This window comes from Vigna unguiculata, chromosome 1 (genome assembly GCF_004118075.2).
Source record: "Vigna unguiculata cultivar IT97K-499-35 chromosome 1, ASM411807v1, whole genome shotgun sequence".
Lineage (NCBI taxonomy): Eukaryota > Viridiplantae > Streptophyta > Magnoliopsida > Fabales > Fabaceae > Vigna > Vigna unguiculata.
The window spans coordinates 20,001,932-20,022,638 of NC_040279.1; the positions used below are offsets into that span (position 1 = coordinate 20,001,932).

The 20,707-nt window shown below is 29.6% G+C and overlaps 1 long non-coding RNA gene across 5 annotated transcripts; it reads right to left on the reverse strand.

Annotated features, from left to right (window-relative positions):
• Nucleotides 1-15,789: 15,789 nt before the first annotated feature.
• LOC114175365 lies at nucleotides 15,790-19,051 on the reverse strand. Of its 5 annotated transcripts, none has more exons than XR_003602826.1 (5): nucleotides 18,811-19,051; nucleotides 18,406-18,708; nucleotides 17,277-18,169; nucleotides 16,400-16,546; nucleotides 15,790-16,261 (listed from the first exon to the last, which is right to left on the reverse strand). It is a non-coding gene; the product is annotated as an uncharacterized LOC114175365 (long non-coding RNA). The 5 variants fall into 5 exon arrangements; XR_003602824.1 differs by having other exon boundaries at nucleotides 16,368-16,546; XR_003602827.1 differs by having other exon boundaries at nucleotides 15,790-16,546; nucleotides 17,277-17,464; nucleotides 17,974-18,169; nucleotides 18,811-19,048.
• Between the last annotated feature and the right edge of the window lie 1,656 nt (nucleotides 19,052-20,707).

Genomic DNA, 20,707 nt, shown 5'->3' on the forward strand with positions numbered 1-20,707 from the left:
CCGCATTGCCACCCCTCTGTCTGGTATATGCCAAGCATTAGAAGGCTTGATTGAATCTAAACACTTTTTGATTAGATGTCTCTACATCTAGTGCTGATGAGGTATGATGATTGGCCAAGTCACCAAAGCAATCAACACAAATCAAGTAACTAACATGTAAAACAAGAACATAATAAATATATAATCAAGTGAATTACAAAAAGAGTTTAGAAGTTACATTCAATCCAAACTAGGAAGGAATTAGCCGCCCATGATGATATATACAATAAGAAGATGGAGTAGTTTTCCTCCTTCCATAGCTTTACAAAGATGTACACTAAGAACTAAAGATAACTATGGAGTTTCTCTCTCTAAATTAATTTACAAAATCAACATATGAATAACATAGAAAGGCCCTGTATTTATAGAAAATCAAGTGTTGCTCTAGCTTCCATTCATAAAGATCAACCATGGAGGTTTCCTCCATGAGTAGGTTTGCCTCCAAGCTTGCGCAATCATATTGGTGGTCAACAATGGAGCTTTCCCTCCCATGGGGGTTTTCTCTTGATGTTGAACTTCGATTTTAGAGCTTAAGGTTTCCTTATAGTGAATGTTTCTTAAAATGTGGCTCAACACCAATATCGCTGTTCAACCACATGGTTTAAATTTGAATTTTCTCAATTCATCTTTTTGGTAGAGCTGCAACTTTTGGGGCTTAGTACCAACTTCTCAATTTCCTTCAATTTTCCAGCAAAAATAGAACAAATGTGTGATATTCCACTTTTTATGATTTCTAATCTCCTAATTCTATATTTATATGCAATTAGGACAATTCTAATGATTTTTTTATTAATTTAATACAAGATAAATGTGTAAATGATACACAATTTAACTAATACTAGACACTTATCAGTGTATCAAAATAAAAAATTATTATTTTGGCTCTATTTTAGTTGATTAAAATGAGTTTTTAATATTAAAATCACTTAAATAACTTAATTGATCAAAACAACTTAAATGCTACTAGAAATGATTAAAATATCATTTTAATATTCATTAGAATTGTTAAGTATCAAAATATATATGACGATACATATTTTATGTATTATAAGTTTATAATATATTGAAAACATTTTCCATATGCTTTACTTTCCGGGGCATCAAAATGAACATATTATTTGCTGGCTTTGAAGTCTTATGCTATGATTTGGGAAATTTGAGGAAGACTTTTTGCATATCAATATATGTGGCTCTGTTTGTACATATTTTAGCTTAGACTTTTGTAATTGGCCCTATAGATCCAAGTTAGAGTCTGAATTAGGCTCATGCTCACATTTAATTAAAGAGCTAATATATTAGATTAAATTATCTCTAATTAGATTTACTAAATTCATTTGTTTATTTTTTTTAGTTTTAAAAATTGTCTTCTTCTTTTCTCCGAATTATTGCATTTTGTCTTTATTTTTGTTTTCTTTTGTGTTCTTCATTCTTCATCCATGAGAAGTAATTCTTGAAGTTCAATTGACAAAATCAAGAGCATACAATTCAAATTGAGTTTTGTAGCAATCATTTAACATTCAAGTTTGTTCTTCTTTATAATTTTTTATTTGCACTTTATGATTGAAATTTGCATTAGGAATCAACTAAATCTTGATTTGATAATTATACATGAATTAATTTTTTTTTGGAATTATGTTTTTAATAATCTGTTATGTTTTAAGTTTTTTAATCTTGTGTTTTCAATTCCATTGCATTTTACTTTTCTTTCGTTCTAAAACACCCTATATTAATTTATATAGGAAGGATGTTAAGGTCCAATGCAATAGATATGTGTCATTTGGGAATAAACTTATGTTGCATTCTATATTGAAAAACTTTATATGAAACCTAGATGATTTCATTTGATTATAACAATGAATATCACTCCCTCGCTTCAAAACCACATTGCTTAAATCAAAACCATTATTTTTGAAAACATTTTATCTAATGAGAGGGACTTTGACATGAGACTGAAAACACTTCCCAGTGCAAAAAGAGATTTCCACGTCATCGATTGTAGACATTTAACAAGCCATCGTAGTAAAACAACACATGATGGAAAATTTGTCATTTCAGTGAGCTTTTTAATGACGATTTGCTAAATAACTGTCGTTAAAAGTGGAAATAACAACAGTTATATAAAGAGCCATCATTAAAAGTGGGATAGACAAGAAACAACAATGGTTATATAAAGAACATCGTTGAAAGTGTGATACTTTCATTAAAAAAATATGCGCGAGCTTTTTTACCATGTGCAACTTTCATTTGAGTGTTTTCTCTCCCCTTTGCACTTTCATTTTCTCTTCCCCTACATTTTCATAGTCGTTGCTACCACTAGTGGGAACTTTTGCGAGCCTCCATCAATCGTGAAGCTTTGCACCAGTCACGAACTGCTCCGCCTGAACCTTCACTAGTTGCGAAGAATTGCCAGTCTCACCACATGTCGTGAGTCTCCACTACACCGTGCTATAAAACCCATGTGTCGCAATGTATCACATAACCTTCATCATGATTCTCCTCTTTACTGCATCATGTCCGTCTCCATTCACCAATGGCCTTTCAAAACCCCATGCATTCATCGCGAGAGATATTCTCCCTCGCGTTCGACAAAACTCCCTCTTGTCTTCTACATTGCAGCTACTGTCGCGACCCAAGTTAGCTTTTTTCTCATCTATATGATTTTTTTTATTTAAATATTATTTGTAATTAAATAGGTTAAATTTAGTAATTTAGAACATGTTGCAAGTTATATTATATTTACTTATTTAGAATATGTTATGAAGAATTGAAAGTATTGAAATTTGTTTGGTAATCTCCCCCATGCTTTTTATAGCAGAGGTATTCCAAGCATGAATTTCATGTTAAGATGTGCATTTCAAAATTTGAATGACTTACACCTTTTTCCATGCTTCAATTTATTTTCTTTCTTCATAAAATTGAAATAACATTTCAAAAACCTTATCATTTTCTTGCAACATCTGTATGTGTATGGGGTGTTAGTGTTTGAAGCAATGACAACATTTATTGGCCAAGTTTATGTGTTGTTACTCATTGCCCTTTTTGGACTTGCCACAACAACCATGGTATATTAGTCTCACAAGTTTTCCTAGTTCCATTATGTTTGTTTGAACTTTAGACCATATGACTCTAACATTACATGTAGTAACTTATGTCCAAAACATATGGGCTAAGCATTTTTTTAACATATATAAAAATTTAGGGTTGTAGACAAGTAGTTTATTTTGTTAAGCTTTTATTTAGAATTAATTATCTTTTTAAATTTTTATTTAGAATATGTTGAATTGTTGTCTTAAATGGTTGTAAAATGAATTCTAAAAAAACTTATGGAGGAATTGTGGGATTCAAAAACTAAAAGAAAAATGAAATTAAATAAAACACACACACACTTATAATGATGACTGTTTAAAATAACTGTAGTTGTTTCTACTTTTAGGATCTCATAGAGAAAGAAAGTTTGTTATTTCAATGATTATATTGTTTATCTACAAGAGTCACAAAATAACTTAGGTATTGATAATGATCCAGTTTCATTTTCAGAAGCCATTAATGGTGACAATTATGATAAAATGATAGATGCTATGAAAGATGAACTTAAATCAATGGCACAAATGACATATTTGACCTTGTGAAATTGCTAGAAGGATGCAAAAGAGTTGGGTGTAAATGGGTCTTTAAGCTTGTGTTTGGCTTGAAGGATGGATTTGAGGTGGTGAATTTGAGTTGATTTGAGAAGAAAGAGAAATGTGATTAATTTAATAGATTAAAAAGTATTTTAATTGATAAAATTGTAATATTATAATTTTATTCTAGTGTTTAAAATGTAATTTAAAATAAATTATTGTTTGTATAAATTATGTTATAATAAAATATGAGTTATTATTTAAAATAAAAAATTGTAATTGATGAAGTTATTGTAAAACAAAAAAAAAATTATTATTATTACAAAATAAACAACTTTTATTTCATTATTTATTGTTATTTTATATAACAATAAAATATATTTATAAATATCTAGTTATTATATCTTAAATTTTAATTTACAAATATATAATAAAATCAATTTAAAAATTAGTAATTAAATTAGATTTATTGAATAGTACTTTGTCTTCAAATCTTCTCAAGAAATGTAAAGAAAGTATTTAGGGTGAATAAGTTATGATTTTCAATATTTTAATATTATTTTATTCATTGAAATTCACATTTTCATCTCATTTCTTTCCTTGCAAACACTACACATCCTGAAACAAACACACCATGAGACTAAATATGACTTTCATGTCAACATCGAACATTATAAGGTCCAACTTGTTGCCAAAGGTTTTACTCAAAAAGATGACATTGACTATAAGGAAACATTTTCGTCTGTTTCTAAGAAAGATTCCTTTAGAATTATCATAACATTAGTAGCTCATTATGATCTTGAGTTGCATCAAATGGATGTTAAAAGTGCCTTTCTAAATGAGGATTTAGAAGAGAACGTTTATATGTACCAACTAGTGGGGTTCATTGAAGAAGGAAAGGAACACATGGTCCCACTTAAGAAATCAATATATGGACTTAAGCAAGCTTCTCGACAATGATATCTTAAGTTCAATAATACTATAATGTCCTTTGGATTTAAGAAAAAAATTGTTAATCGGTGTACATATCTAAGGTCAATGGGAGAAAATTTATATTTTTGATTCTGTATATTGATTATATCTTGCTTGCAACTAATGATCTTGGTCTATTAAGTGAGAATAAGAGGTTTCTCTTTAATAAAGTTGAAATGAAAGATATGGATAAGGCATACTATGTGATAGGAATAAAAATATTTCGTGATAGATCACAAAGACTGTTAGGTTTGTCTTAGAAATTATATATTAAGAAATTTTTAAAGATTTTGAGAATAAATAAATGTTCAACATCTTCGTTCCAATATAGAAAGGAGACAAGTTTAGTCTCATGCAATGTCCAAAGAATGATTTGGAACAGAAATAGATGGAAGATAACCCTTATGGATTTGTTGTTGGGAGTTTGATATATGTATGCTCAAACATGTATGAGGCCAAATATTAGCTCTGCAATTGGCATGCTTTGATGTATAACTTTATGAAATTTGTGTTTTCTTCTATATGTTTAAGCATGCAAATTATGATGAAGAAAACAAATTACGTTATTATTATTATTGAAATGATATTATGTTTGAACCCATTATGAACTTCTCATTGTAATGTCATATTAAGGAGAAAGAAGATAATACAATAGTACATGATAGAGAACATGTCAATTAAATGATCTACAACTGTCATGACTCTTGTTATTTTTGTATCTTTAATTATGAATAATGATGGAACCAATTTATGTAAAGTCCTTTAATGCACATTATGTTTATGTATTAAATCACAGAATGTTATGACATCACAAGTCAAGTGGGAGAATGCTAGAATTAACTGATGAATTAATTCTATTATGTGACTCATTTGAAATATTATGATGACTCAAATGTGATTTAATAAGATATAATGACCTATTGGTTATTATAGGAAGTTATAATAAATAAAATAAAGATAAAATAAAAACTAACTTGATGGACATTGGTTTATGGAAAGGAATCAGGGCTCTGTCTCTAGCCATAAGGTTCTTTCACAGTTATCCATCACGAAAATGTGAGAGGAGAAAGAAAGACAAATAGATAGATTGGAAAACAGAGGTTATAGAACAAAGAGATTGAATAATGCATTCTCATATCAAGGTCAATATCCTATTATGATTATATTGTGAGAATTGTAAATCTTAAGGTTCTACAAATTAATTTGCATCAACATCTTGTTGTTTGCATTGTATTTTCTTATTTTCTTGAAGGATTATTGTAAAACTTGATAATATATTTGATTGGTCTAATCATAGTGATTAGGCAACTAGTTCTAGCTCTTGTCATAGGATAAATCAGTGTAAATCTTATGTCTCTCTATCTCTCTTCTTTTCTTGGTATACTATATATTTTATTTTTCATATATCTTGTATCTTGAAATATATTTAAACTAATTGTTTGTGATCTTAATCAATTCAGTAATCATTCATAATTCATATATTTGAAAATTGGTGATAGTTTAATCCATTCCCTCTCTCTTGAACCTAACCTCATAATTAAAACAAGTTTCTATTTTGTTTGTTGGTTTCATATATCTTGTATCTTGAAATATAAACAAAGGGTTCCCTTCACACATTCTTCGTACTTGAAATTGAATGAATTATACATTTTGTTAAATTATATGAAATTCTTTTCTCTTTGTTTTTATCTTGAAGAGCTTCTTCAACTACTGGATCTTCATTGCACTTATTCATGGGGTACCTAACTAGCGTGTTCTTCATTTTTTTCCTTAATTCACTTTTATTTTGTCCAATTGTGTAGTGATATTTATATACAAAGTGCGAGAAGAAAATTAGGAGTGAGAAGATCTCTTATCTTTAAATCTAGACTTTTAAATTAAGATAATCTACATTTCATATCAAATATGAGGAACACACAAATTTTAAACACATAACACGTCAACTAAGTTGACACTAACTTATATAATTATAATATTAAAAATAAATAAGATTAACCTCAATTTAACTGATAATAACTTTATTTATTTTTAAATTTTTTTCTTGTTAAGATCGATTAGTTGACGCTAACTTAACTAAATATAAATATTAAAAATAAATAAAATTAACATCTACTAAGCAATCTTTACTTATTTGTAAGTTTTTTACTTCTTTTGGAATTAGCATCCTTCCATACTACACAAATATTTATTTAATAGTTTTTGTTAATAATATTGTATTTTTTAAACTTCTTTGTTTTAAAAAATATCTTAACGTACACTAATCTAATAGTACTATAAATATTTATTTATTAAAAAAATAAAAAATAATTTTGTTATATTAATTATTAGCGTCGTATTAAAATCAGTTAAGTCGATCGCAATAGCGTCATAGGCCAACACTATTATTTAGAAGCTAAATTGATATTTTCTTATGAAGAATCTCTCCATATTTCATGCTTTTCACAAATCACTTTCTATTATGAGGTTTAATTATCTGCTTCTTCTTAGAAGCCATAATCTACCATTCCACTTCAAATAACCTGCTTCCACGTTCAAGTTTCCGCAACATCAAAGCTTTTTTTACTGATCCAGATATCCTCTTCAAAGAAAATCCATCAAATACTAAAAATAGACACTCCTAGCTTAAAAAATAAAGGTTGGAACAAAAATTCATTTTAATATTTTATTAATCTGAGTTTGGTTATTTAAGTGGTAACTCTATAATTCAAATTAGGTTAGATTGTTTGATGATCTTTTCTGGTATATCAATTCCAAAAAGTGAAAAAAAAAATGTAAATCTGACCCAAACCTGTCGACCATACTATAAAAATTGCAAAGATCTTACCTATATATGATTCATAAAGGAACAAAAAGGTGAGGCATTAATGGAATGCCTCATGAGCTATTTATGAAAAATTCTTAGCTATTTTTTAGTGTAAAGCAAATGCTGTTTGTTACTGGAAATCACGAAGTCCCTCACGTTATGATGTCCTTTCTTTACCTACAATACTCCAACGACAATTTTCTATTTATAATTTGTTCGAATATTCCTCACAAAAGAAATTTTGGTTGTTTTATGATATGGGTGAAAGGGGTTTGAAGTTTCTGAATTGAAGGAATGAATGGGAAAAGGAAAAATAGAAAGTGGTAGAAGATGGCTATCTCAAAAAATGACAAGTTTTTTTTTTTTTTTCTTTAATTTGAGAATCTAGTTCTTGAGTATTTTCTTTGCCATTATAATGTTGGATTCTCTTTACGAATGAAAATCCAATACCATTAAGCCAAACCAAAGTCACAATCTAGAAAATCTATCAATCAGTCACATGGCACAGATTGTGACATCTTGCATAGTAAACCCACTAACCTCCATAAGATTCTTTTTCTACTCATTTTTGACACATTGATCAACGCAAGCCAACCATTTTATGGTGGATTATCACAAATTATATGTTGCGACCATGGATTTGCAAGATCATTCTGCTTTTCAATTTTATAAGTTTTAGGATTATTGAATAATTTATACTATCCGAAATACTATTTTTTTATTTTTATATATGTAGTAATAATTTAATATATTTTTTAGTTAACTTAGTTTTTTATTTTTTCCAGAACTTAATATAACTTCTTTCATTTATTAATAGAATTACTCACTCTTTCTATACATTTATTATCTAATTTCAAAATAAAAAAAATGATGTTAATTAGGCTAATACAAAAGAATGAATAGTACCGTAGGAAAATATTTTATTAATAACCAAATAATAAAAGTTGTTAATTATTACAGGACTAATTTAAATTCTAATTTATAAAATAAAAAATTATTGATTATTATCATTATTATTAATAAAAAAATTTATTAATTTTTTAAATTGATTTATAAAATTTAATTACCAAAAAAATTGTTTAACAATCAATTAAATTTTTTTATTTATAATAATGGGTATTTTAATAATCAATACTTTTTTATTTTTTAAATTAGTATTTAAATGAGTTGTTACTAATAATTTTTAGTCACTAAAATACTAAAATTGATTGTTAATAAGACTTTTTTTATAATAAATATTAAATTTTTTAAAAATTATAATAATTACATTGTAAAAAATAATATTTTTTTTTTACTATTTGAACAAATATATAGAATAAAAATACTATTAAGCGTATAGTTTTCAATCTTCAATGATATTTATACTGAATAATTGTGACTGTTGATCAGAATGTACAAAGAAAAAACAACCATGTATCATATTCATATCATTGTGACTGTACGAGAGAGAAACCATTTAGATTGCCAAATTCTGATGAAAACCATTGTATCCTATTCATATTATTAAATTATTGCATGAGGAAAATAAGAAAAAAGATAAGGAAGGATCTCAAAATGGAACATTGCAAGCAAGACATAAAAATTAAGATAGAGATGGGAAGATATGAGAATAACGATGAGGACTTTCTTTTCAGAAAAGAACAACTGATATTAGAGATTCTTATTGTAGGTCAGATATGATTTAATATTTTATTTATAATGTATGCAGTATTACGTACTGTACTTCTATCAGGGTGATTCAATAGCTCAGATACCGGTAAATATGTGATAATTTGTCAAACGATAACAACATTGAAGCTTCTACTTTAAAATAATGGATTGAAACAAAATTTCTCCTTTTCATTAATTCTTAAACTCGGAACTAAAACCGTCGATTTGACCCAAGTCAGAGGGTTGGATCCTGACTCATGTGGGTTGGATTATAAAGGTGTCAATTTGACTAATAATCTTTGGATCAGTCCTAACTTTTTTTTATTAAATTCTTTTGAGGGAGATTTCAAAGGAAGGGATAAAAAAAAAAGTTTCAGCCCCTAAATCTCTTTCTCAATGGGGTTAGGGTCAGGGTAAAGTGGGTTTGTTCTACTATAATACTTTAATTAATTTTAAAAAATAATATTTTGAACTGGAGTTAAAGATGGAGTCAAGTCATCTCAGATCAACTCGGACCGAAGGTCAAGATTAAACGATTGGGCTAGGCCAGACTGAGAGGGGCCAACTAGAGCTGAAGGCCAAAATGGGCCCTCCCAGGCCATATGAACAATTTGGACAAATAACTGAGAAAGGCTCGGTCGAGGTGACGAAAGGGACGAACCAACCTAAGTCGACAGACGAGACACGAATGGAGTTTGTCGAGGTGAGCCACCTCTTGGTGCGCACACCAATGGAATTTGGATCGAGGGGGCTCGGTTGCTGGGTAAGAGAAAAGAGTCTTAGCTAAAAATATTTTCTTCAAAATTCTAGGAGTATGGTGATCTTGGCTACTAAGCATGTGAGTTCGTTGGGTGAATTTTTAAGAAATTGGTTCCCATTAGTTGCTCCCTAAGAGAGCCAAGGGCACACTGAGTAAAAATATTTATGTTTTCTTTTAAATTTAGAAAGTTCAAGTAACATGATTTCACTAGGCGATCCATGCTTTTGTTGAGTGAGCTTATCTTCATAGTGGCTTGCTAGGTGAGAGGATGGAGGTGTTGAGAGAAATTAAATGTTTTATATGTATTAGTGATTAAAGTTATGATGTTTTAGATCTTGTGTGTATATATATTTAACTTATTGTTTGATATGAGATATATGATTGTGAGGATGATGAGATTGTAGTGACCCCTAGATAGGGCGTAGGATACTGAAATGTGGATAGGTGGTGTACTGAAAAATGATTTTGTTGTGAAACTATCCTGACTCTGCTATTATTAGACTCATGTAAAGGAAAATATCTAATTGTGAGAGTCGAAAGAGATTTTTACAATACAAGAGTTTTCTTAATTACCGATATATTTTTTCTAACAAATTTCACATTTTAGCTTACCGACACATACTTCTGTTAGTATGAAATTCACCTATAAAGTCTATCGAAAAGATCTGTTGATAAAAAAAAATTATTGTTTCCTTGAAAAAAGTTGTCAAAAGCATCCGTCTGTAAATTATAGTTCTTATTATCACATTTAGTGACAGTCTCCTAATGTGGGTAAATTCGTTGGCAAATTTTTTGTCCATTCTAATGGAACACTACAAAAAATCGTATAAGTTACGACATTTATTTTGGTATATAATAACGTTTTTAAACATCATTATTTACGTCAGTGACGTTTTTTGAAAACGCTGTAATTCTTGCCGCTACAAAATATAATATGGCGTTTTGTAGTTAAACGCCGTAACAAACGTCATTTTATACATTGTATAAAGTGACGTTTTGAAGAGGTAATTAATGACAGTTAAAAATGACGTTTCTTACTTAAGGAGAAACAAAGACAATGACAACAATGACACTTACAAATGTCATAATATACATTACATTACAACATTTATAAATGTCACCATTATAAATAAGTTTTTAATAAAATATTTTATTATTTATTATTATCCACTATTTTTATAATTTCATAATTCAATAATATTTTATTATTTATTATTATCCACCTATATTTTTAAATTCATAATTTAATATACTTGTTTCTTAATAATTACAATTTAAATTATATAAAATCATAAAAATCTAAAAAAAAGTATGTCAATATAAAAAAAAATAGACAAAAGAAGAAATTTTATTGATTGTTCAACAATTTCAAATTGTACAAGAGTTGAAATATTTAAACATAAAATAAACAATATTAAAAGTCATTGTGAAATCATAATACAATTCTACATTTAAACGTAATCCTAATTTATTTTGCTTCCACCACTTGATTGTGCTACATCACTTGGACATAGTGTACTACTTCACTTTGAACATCATGTGCATTCAATGAATAAAGAATATAAGCAATTAAATAATTTTAAAATAATAATACAATAAGATTAAGTAATTTTCTTACATAAATTACGCCTCCTATTTTTGTGTTTGATTTTTCTTTTCACTATGAAAAGGAAAAACACAATGATGGAGAACTAGAAATATCTCAAGCAAATGCCAAGTCTATCATAGATTTGAGCTTATACTATACAAGTACAAAAAGCCAATATTTATCCTCATATTAGTTTTTTTGCACAAACCTCACAATAAAGGCTTCCAAAAACTGAGAGATGTGAAATGTCTCACAAAAGGATCCTTTTTTCATAGAAAGAACTAAATTGTCAAGGTTCAAACTTAAGGAAATTATTGAGATGAATCAAATCCTAAATTATTTAAATAGAGAAATTAATAATGTGTAAAAGTGTCAATTAGAACAAAATTTTTACTACTGTTACATAGTATTACAATAATTTGAACACTAACTAGTCATAAAAGAAACTTGATGGAGTTACATATTGGACTTAACTGTAAACTTTTCTACTCAACCATATCTTTTTAGTAAATTTTATTGAAACTTTTTCTATACATATCATAGTTTTCAATTTCCATACATTTTTATTGAGAATGAAATACATAACAATATCATTTTTCTTAATTTCAGAAGAAAAATATTTGTCTCAAGACCCACCTGCAATAACAAGTACTACCATACACACACATCTTGTGTCTCGCCCATTTATTTGAATCTATCATGAACACTTTCATTGTAAAACTTACATAAAGGTATATGTTTCATATCTTAATTATAAAGGTAAAGCTTTTGGATGGATAAACCAGAGAACTTGATAAATGTCATCATAGCAATAGTATCACACAACCAAGAAGACAATGTTGTAACAATGCGTAGATACTAGGCCATGATGGGAATGTGAAACACCAAACAACAACATTATCTTTAAGATTTATATGCAAAGTAGCTAAGTCTCATAAACCCATCAAGAACTTATAAAGATCAAACATAATCAATTAGAAAATGTACATGTAGTGAAGAAAGAAAAAAGAAGAAAAGATTATTATAAATAAAGAAAAAGAAGGTACCTGCATCAGTGGTAGAGCTTAGCTACATTACTAAGAGGCGATCCTGTAATGAAAGTTATCTTGGACTTTCACTGCATGCAACGAAGCTTGTTCTTCTCTAGTTTTTATGCTTCTTCTCAATTAAAATCGGCTAGGGGTGTAGTTGATATATATGCATCTTCTCAATTAACTTTTAATCACATCTTTGTCTTTCATGTTTAATTCATAAATCCTAATGCACGACTCAATGCATGAATCAACACACTCCTCCTTCTCTCGTCTCTTCTTTTATTTCTACTCTATATTTTGCTCCACCAACACATACATGATTCATAATATAAAACATGCATTAAAAGCAATATACACTGTAGTTTGATTATCGCACAACAAAATAACTAGTTAGTTGGAAGCTGCTATAAAGTAAAATATCACTAGAAGTAAGTACGTTCAGTTATCTTCAAACAAGTTAAATCATGCTAATTAAGCTTGGTAAGACATTCACATATTCAATATTATAATTGATATGAAACTAATTAAGCTTCAAGAGAAATCGTTCTTATCGCTCTGTATTTGAATGTTGGAATTATTGAATCTCTCTTCATGTCAAAGGGATTTGGCTCCGGGTGAATGGCTTTTAGCAGCTCAAATCCTCTAAGCTAAAAGTGTTTCTTTCATGTCAAATATAGCTAAAACAACATTTATTGCATTATCAAATTCAGAGATAAATTAGGACACGAATAAGAAAAATCAAAACCTTAGTATTAATATTTCTCCTTAAACATCAAAACCCTTTCCTCTTTTCGTTCAAGTGGAACGGAGGTTGTTCAACCAAATTGGGTCACCTTTTGCTAGATTTCTTCCTCTTAACCTAACAGCACACAAACACTTGAATAACCTTTGAGATTACAGACACACTATCATGTTAACATCAAGACTTTCGATTACAGAGTTTTTAAGAAAAATAAAAACCCTAAATAAGAGATTTTTTTATTAAACATACATTCACTCCGAAACTGATTTCGATTCGGATTCTGAAAGGCTGGCTATCAATTTCGATTGAAGCCAATCACGAAAATCCAACCGCAAGTCCGAAACAGTTTGACAATGCATGGGAGTATAGGTATGAGAGTGAGAATGGTCTGAAGCGCAACAACGGCGTTCTTGTACCGCAATTGAGCCTTTTTGAGAGCGTCTCCAACATCGAGAGATGTTGTACCCTCAAAATGGAGATTTAAGTTGTCTAAAGTGAATTTAGGGTTGCAGAGGGGGCATTTAGGGAGGGAATTAAGAAACATGTGGGAGGTAAACTTAAAAATTGACAAATTGCGTGATTACAAATGAGAGTGGAATTCAAAAGTGATAAACAAATTAAAAGTGAAATATTGAGATTATTAAAAAATGACGGTTAAAAACGTCATATTTTACCTGTTAGACAAGGTAAAAACGTGACATTTTTAAGAATTGTCATATTAAAAACGTCATTATATACATGATTTTTAGTAGTGAAATTTTTTGTATATTAAGAGGAGATGAGTGAGAAGAATAAGAGAAGAAGAATTGAAGAAGGTGGTGGAAAAGGAGGAGAGAGGAAGTAGAGAAGAAGGAGATGACATGGCAGTGGTGATAATGATGGATAGATGGTAACTCGACGATGGCTATATGGCGACGTGGAGTCTCACTGGTGACGCGCACCAATGACATTGATGATGGCTAGTGACAAGTAAGTGGATGATGCTGGTGGTGATGGTTGTTGGAGTTAAAGAAAGAGAGGGAGGAGAAGAAGGTGGAGGAAGAGGAAAAGGAAATAAGACAAATAGGAGAAGGAAGAGGATAAGGATGACCTGGAGGTGACACCTCCACTACCGATATCGGTCTCCTCTTCCTCCTCTTTATCCCTATCCTCATCGTCTTCTTCTTTTCTTCTTCTTATCACCCATTTGTCCTTAATATATAAAAAATCATATTAGACTAGGTGAGAAACTTGCCATCCAATTTACCAACAACAAACCTTTCAAAAATCAAAGTTATAGTTTACCAACAAAATTCATTGACGAAATACATTGTTGGATACGTTACCCACAAAAGTATTTATTGGGAATACAAATTTGAATTAGGCGACAAATTCATTACCAACAAAGATTTTCGTAGATAATTTAAATTCTAAAATTTGTCGGTAAAATCTATTACCAAATTTGAATTTACAGAGAAAAAATATTTCTATCGATAAAAAAAGTCAATAATTAAAAAAAATTATGTTAATTAGAGTTGATTCAATTATTATTAACTTTATCAAAAATTAATTTCTATTTAAAAATTTGATTGATTACGTCTAAAGAGATCTCTACTTTTTATTCACAAATTTTGAACCCAAAACTTTACTAACAAAATCAAATTCAACTCAAACCCACTAGATGGTCCCTCTCATATTTAGGCTACCTCAAGTGCAATCAATTTTTGGTGCATTTCAAGAATACATATGATTTCATTCAATTTGTGAATGCTCACAACACATTATGAAGAAATTGATGAATTCCTTTCTCATGTTAAACCTATTTACAAATTATAGCAACTACATTCTTTTGCATTGCACTATTTTTTAGTTTAAACAACAATTTAAAAGTGTTGCCTAAAGTAAAAAAAAAAATTGTGGCATTAAGTTTAAGCAATGGTTTTTTTTTTCTAATGTTACAAAAGTTTTGAAAATCATTGTCTAGAAGAAAACAAGAGATCACACGTTTTAGCCAACACATTTTTAAATTGGTTTCACTACGCCAAAATTGTCAATAGATAGCGTTTTTTTTGCTAATAGATAGCGCTTTTTAGGCGCTATCTATTGGAGTGATATCTATTAATAGATAGCGCTTGTAAAAAAGCGTTGTCTAATGACACTTTATAGATAGCGCTAGTTAAACAAGCGCTATCTATGTATTCTTCAAAAATATAAAGGATCTATAGACAACACTTGGTTACATACGCGCTTTTTATTTATTTTTCATCAATAGATAGCATTTTCACAATCAAGTGTTGTGTATTGGTTCAATTATATTTTTTATAATTTTTTTAATTTTTCATTCATTCCTTCTTATTTTAGTGTTATCTTTGCAAAAAATATTTATGAGAATTATTACGGGTCTCTAAATACCTGTCATAACAAATCCAACTTACTATGATAAGTTACATAATCAATGAGTTTTTTATTTTATTTTTTCAATTTTCCTCCATTCATAATAATATTACCTGAATATAACAATATACAATTATCAAATAAAATAATTTCATTGACTAACTTTATCCAATAAACATTTTATCCAAAAAGACTTACTCTATCAATGTATAAAGAATCCTACAACTTTAGAATTTATTCACACATTTAAAAAAGACTAAACATTGTACATATCTCACTATGAACCAACCACCTAAGGTTGACATAAACAATCCTTGTTCTTAACACTAGAATTGTGCATAACCTTGCTACAAGAACGCATAATGCTGCCATGATCATGGAAGCTAGGAAAAAGCATATGCTACCATAACATTTTAGAAACTCAATAGCAACATTTGGCAAATGCAACAGCAGTGATCCCATACTTGGTGCTGACAATGAGACTAGAGAATACCAGTGTTGCTTCAAGGTTTTCCTGAGTGATGAAATTGTATAGTGCACCAAAGTTTGAGACCAAACAACTATGATGCAGTGGCTGGAACAATTGCCCGGTGAGCCATCCCATACCAATGAAAAGATGCCCAACAGTCATAATGAGTTGAAATACTACCGATGTAATTGGTCTTGAATATGCATAATCTCTGCTCAAGTAAAAACACCATGGAATTTGAAATCAAATAAGATGTAAAGGAGACATCTAACAAATTCTAAGTTGAATTAAACATGGAATAAGTGCAATTTTTTTACCTTACAACAAGTATATGTATATATATTCTTACCCATGACGCACAAACTGTTGATGATGGTGTTACTTAAAGGGGTTGTGTTGGTGATGCAGTAAGAGTATTATTAAAAATTAGGAGAGTCGTAGAACTTGAGAATAACTCTCGATATCAGAGTTCATGCTGTATTGTCACTACTATTCTCTGAAATCATAAAAATTGGTTTTAGTATCTGTTAGTTAAGTGTGTCCAAATGCAAATAAATGAATATATAATGTTATCTCATTCACTAATTAATACTCGCAAATACCTAGAATACGATATGATGTATTTGAATATATATCAAATTTTGGCTTAAAACGTACCTATATCCTTGTCACCGTTTGAAAGAAGGTGACTTCAAATAAATCAAGGCCTTATCTTAATTTCATAGTGTTTATATGTTCATATCTTAATTAAATGTGATGTAATTAATTAACCCATTCATTGTACATAAATTTAATGTACACTTTTGCGGGATATCATTGTCTTATTTTCATAATATAATTTTTTTTTTGGTAAAATATAAAGACAAACTATTATTAGATTTTTAAAATCAGTGACGGGTGAAGATTTTTTCCATGAATGATATATATATATATATATATATATATATATATATATATATATATATATATATATATATATCAGAATTCTTGTTATATAACATGTGCAGGCCATATATCACAATATTCATCTATTTGACTCCAATTGTTAAAAAAAGAAGTAAACAAGTAAGCAAAGAATTAAAACCCCAATTGTTAGAAAATGTTATTTAAACTAGTAAAGCTGCGAAAGCAAGAGAAGAAGAAGTAAACAAAGAATCATGAATATTCATGTAAGTAGGACTGAAAAAGTCTAAACTGTTTTCTGAGAAGGGTGCTAAAAAAGTTACCTGGATTTCCTGGAAGGCTCTTATTCGTCGTGACAGGTGCAAGTGGTTGTGAATTTGTGTTGGAACCATTGCTATTATTTGTTGTTGTGGTTGAGGTAAGAGAATGTGGAATATGGAACTAACTAATCATCTCAGGCTAGTCCTTAACTGCTGCATCTTCTCTAGTATTCTCTGTAGAGAAGCTCCCACTATAACAATTTGTGATGTTTGACAACTGAAATCATTTATAAATCCCAGTGCACAAGATATATCTATATATCTCATTTGTCTAGTTTTGTTTGCTCTCTCACTATTTAGCTTCTTTTTTTGTCCATGTACGCCTTATGCATTTGTAAAAAAATTAGCAGGATCACAAGTTTACAATGCATTATGCATATCAGAATAAATGTAGCTGTTAAATCAAAGGTCAAATGCATTACATTATCCAAGGAACAACCGACCATATTAATATTCATACCAAGCCTAATTTAGATGCCAAGTCATTATGTTATTACAAACTGTAAGTTGATTAAGGGTGAGTGTTACCCTTCATATTCCATTCAAAAGAAAAAGAAAAAGAAACCTCATTTCACATAGGTCAAAGGACCACTAAATTGTTATCATTAGGTCCATAAACTGTTTTGAGTTTGTGAACACACAACTCAAAATATGAATATTAAATAATCTTAAAAACCACCACGAAAAAGAAAGGATCTACCTGAAGTTTGTCCACCTCCTTTCCACCTAAAGTTTGAAGTAGGTAAAACTAGTGTAATGAATCTTCCTCTCCAAACATTAAGAACAATTGGCCTTTGGCAAATGAGCAAAATAGGCAGAATTTGTCCTACTCGAGCAATAACAATTTGTCCTACCCCAAAAGCAATTAATTGAAGAGCTTCATATGATCTTAACTTCTGCCATCCAGAGAGTAAACATACCACAATAAAATTATTAAAATTGCAATTGCCTCTAATGAAAGTTTGAACTACAACTTTATATAATGAAATTTTCGTATTAATCCTTATTTTTGAAAGCAATCCCTACTCGTGCCAATCCCTCTTCCTAATCTACAAGAAAATACAAACATGAAACAAACCTCATTCTTTAGGTTAACCTAAATAGAAATTCTAGCAACAACATGAAAACTTACTAGAATGGAAGAACTGAACTGCTAAAACAAGATGAACTGCTACGCGACCTCCGACGTGACCTGTTATGCAAATTACTGCTACACGAATGTCCTGATGTTGTCTGAATGGGAGACGAGAATGGAGGATTGAGGGTGGAGTGGTTGCTGCTGTGCAAACTGCATTGGGGGTGGAGAACGGTCGGCGAGGGGCACGCGAATGGAAGACAAAATTGAGAGATTCATTGGTTGTGAGAACGCAAATGAAAACAAGTGAAGATTGAGTGAAAAAAGGGTGAGAAGTGTCCTCAAACTTGCACTAACACACTGCACATTGAAACGGATTACAAGGTTGAAACGAAAGAGGATTAGGGTTTATCGAAATCGAACAAAGAAATTTTGTGTGGAGTTCATGATTGCGGATAATACCTTGAAATTTCAGTGCTCTCGAGGATCATGGGCTAGATAGAGATGGCGCATACGTCACTAACGGTGTGGTGGACGTTGCTTATGGAGCAAATGGCGACGCGGCTGCCGTTGATGATGCGAACAAAAGCGAACGACGCGAATGACAGGACGTGAGTGGGAGTGAAGTTGAGAATGGGTGAGATGAGAGTGAATTTTGCAGTTGTTAGTGAATAAAGTTAAGATTTGGGTGAGTTGAAAGTGAAATTATTCAAAGTTGGGAATTAATTTTTGCAGAGGAGGGCAACAAATGTTTTTAGAATTTTTTTATTAATAATAGATAGCGACTTTTTAATAAAATGCTATTTGTTAATATTCCAATTCATAGCACTTAAATTTAAAAACGTTTTCTATTAATTGATTTAGTTTTTGTTTATATAAAAAATATATATATTCAATATAGATAGCGTTTTTTAGATGAAACGTTATCTATGTATATGTATTTTATAAAGCGCTATCTTTTGTTCTTGTAATCTGATTTATAGCGCTTAATTAAATAAGCGTTGTCTATAGAACGCTATCTATTGACTATTTTGGCGTAGTGTTTAGGCACTAATTATTGTGTTTATGTATGTTTAGAACATAATTATTTAATCTCTCCCTAAATAATTGTCTCATAGGGAATCAAACTCGTGATTTTGGCTATAATACCAACTATTGGATTAAGCACTAACAACTAAGTCAAAAGTTATAGGTAATAGTTAGGGTGCAACTTTTTCTACTTAAGATTGTAGCAACCAAAGTGTCATGGTTTGGTTGTGACTTTGCCCACCTACCTTCCATCACGAGACAATTAATGCACCTTACAATAATTTAAGTATTATTGGGTCACATGATGTAATATAAAAGTATTTAAAGTTAAACACTACAATTTTATAAATGTGGTCTAAACTATCCATATTTTAACAACTGTTATTTATAGTTATCAACATTTTCTACCGTATTGCTTAAAATAAACATGCAACATTTTCTACCGTATCGTAGGTTTAAGGTAAATAAAACTCACTATATAACTAACAATAAAAAAACTATGGCTTATTCCTTTTTTACACATTGATTTTTCAATTGTTGCCATGTCAGCGTTACCTAATCCATATGTATGAAGATGATTTATGTTGTATTGTTTAACTGATAAGGAAATAACATAGTGAAAAGGCCACAATTTTATTTTTTTGCCTATATTTTCTATAGGAAACATTTAAAAAATGTTGTCTAAATAATTAACCATTTATAATCATTTATAAAATGTGACATTTAGTAATTTTAAGCATGACTTATATATTTGTGTTTTGTTATATGTTTAGGCCACAATTTTATATACGTGGGCTAGTTCAATAAAAAATGGTGTAGTGTTGTATTTTTTTTTTGGACAAGTTATATTTAAATGCCAAACCTTAACGTTCAAGTTTTGAAGCCTATCAAACATTTAATTTTTTAGTTATAGAAGAGTTTGTTTACAAGGATTGGTTAGTCTAATAATTGGTCCATAGTTACTTTAATCATCAAATTTCAAAAGAGAAAATAAACCATATGATGCATGACCTTTTCGCTGTTAATCAAGGAGGAAATGAGATGATTGGGCAACCTCTTTACCCAAATAAATAAATGTGTTGAAAATAATACGTTTAAAATTTCTTTCAGTCACAGTTTTATTTTCTAAAATATTTTAAAAAATAAAAAGATTAAGATGTATTTAAATTAGTCATAACTTTAATTTTTAAACAACAAAATTTCTAAGCTCTTTCAACTTTCAAAAGGTCATGAGATTCTTGAGGAAGAAATTAATCAATGTAGAATGATCACTCAAGGAGATTGAGAAATATATATCACACATATCTGTTATGCTATATCATAATGGGGT